This window comes from Ostrea edulis, chromosome 3 (genome assembly GCF_947568905.1).
Source record: "Ostrea edulis chromosome 3, xbOstEdul1.1, whole genome shotgun sequence".
In the NCBI taxonomy this organism is placed as follows: Eukaryota; Metazoa; Mollusca; class Bivalvia; order Ostreida; family Ostreidae; genus Ostrea; species Ostrea edulis.
In genome coordinates this window covers 23094121-23096001 of record NC_079166.1, presented here as the reverse complement: position 1 = coordinate 23096001, position 1881 = coordinate 23094121, and the positions used below count along the sequence as shown (strand labels likewise).

At 33.3% G+C, this 1881-nt stretch overlaps 1 long non-coding RNA gene across 1 annotated transcript; it reads left to right on the top strand.

Annotated features, from left to right (window-relative positions):
* The first annotated feature begins 456 nt into the window (after positions 1-456).
* On the top strand, positions 457-1033 carry LOC130046489 (uncharacterized). The gene is made up of 3 exons (XR_008800840.1): positions 457-511; positions 630-646; positions 917-1033. It is a non-coding gene; the product is annotated as an uncharacterized LOC130046489 (long non-coding RNA).
* The last annotated feature ends 848 nt before the right edge of the window (positions 1034-1881 follow it).

The window sequence follows — 1881 nt, the reverse complement described above, 5'->3', positions numbered from 1 at the left end:
CTTTACGAAAGCGAAGACAATTATGAAAATAACGGCAAACATAAGAAAATCACCCGGAGGAAAAAGTGATCGGTGATCAATATCTTGATTTCTATACGGTACACGAAATCAATATTAGAGAAAACATGGATTCCCTAGACATACCAGAGTTGTACCCATTTGCCTAGATGAAATAAACATCTCCTGTTGACTGGTCAAACCTGCAATAAGCCATATATCTGCTTAAATACCACATTTTGAACATTTTCAAATCAATTTGTTCTACGTGAAATGTTGCAGATAAGGAAAAGTGGGCAGTATGTTCCTTGTTTGACATGAGTAGAGATTTCTATTTATGGTAAACATTTTTGAAAAACAAAATCAGAATTAATACATGTTGATTAGATGACAATGCTTTTTAATTAGTGGGGGAATTTTTAGTTGAACTTGTAATGACTTGTAACGTCTACTTGGCTACAGCGTTTTGTTTAATCCATGTAAAGTTCATATATAGTGGTGGTATTGATAACACGTAAGTAAAACATATGATTTTAGATCAGACATAACATTGTAAATGTCGTACAACATCAAGTGTCTCCTAATATTGTATCTTATCCTAGAAATTAAATTCAAAATGAATTGATTTGTAGATCGAAAGCAGAAATCGGTAAGTAAAAAATAATGGACGGATGGAGAAATGGATGGATAAGTGGTTGAAGATAAAGAAATGAATGGGTAAAGAAATCTAATAATGAATTAGTGAGCGAGTGGATTGATGAATGAATGGAGACATTAAGGAAAATTAATCGGATGGATACATATATGGATTGATACATAGATTTATGGATGAAGATATGATTCTATAGAAACATGAATGACATTAAAGCATGCCCGTCGTTTGTTAATAACAGATATAGTCTAGTTACAATACTTTTAGAATGCCCACCAGGATACACGAACAACTGTACTTTCCCGTGTCGATATCCAAGCTTTGGTCCAGCTTGCCAAGAGAAATGCAATTGTAAGGAGTCAGATTGTAGCAGCAAAACAGGGTGTAAAGGTTTGCGTTTCTTGAATATTGACCTACATATTGGCATGATAATGTGACGATTAGGAAATTTACAACTTATAAGTAACAAATAAAAGCAACATGAACTTATTATTATATTCAATTGAATAACGATTGTTTAAAACATGTCCTATAGTTTCCAAAAGGTCGTTTCCATGATAAATCTTATTTCTATTTTAGAAGGCGTTGCAACTTTATATCCAGTTTCCTCTTCACGAGGTGAATTGACCTCTTCTACAATGCCAAACGCCTTAAACAGAACAATTATGTGTACTGTATGTTGCAAGACATTCCCGAAATGATATATTCTTATCTTTTTATGTACACTCATTGATATCATTTTACCAACTAAGATTTGTTTAAGAATGATCAATAAGGATGTGTAGAAATCATCATATTTCAGACTTCAGATATCCATCTGTCAACACCATTGCTGTCAATCTTTATTTTTGAATTTCTTCGTTCATGTTTACTATCTGTGTATAACATCAAGTGATTTCGGGACACTAGTGTATATGGATGATGTTGGTACGAATGCAAACGTAAATAATATGTATTTCATCATGATTAAAAAGAATATATTTGTAGTCTGTCCAATTGGTTATTTTGGTGAGAAATGTGAAGTCCCGTGTCGTTTTCCAAATTATGGTAATGGTTGTCAGCTGAAGTGCAGCTGCGCTGAAGACCTTTGTAGTCAAATACATGGATGCTCAACAAGCAACACACATGGTAAGTTATGACAGCTATCCCCTATCGACATACATACATAAATACGTATCTAACACATCTCGATCATAATTTGAAATAGAATTAAAGACTGAACCTTGGACACC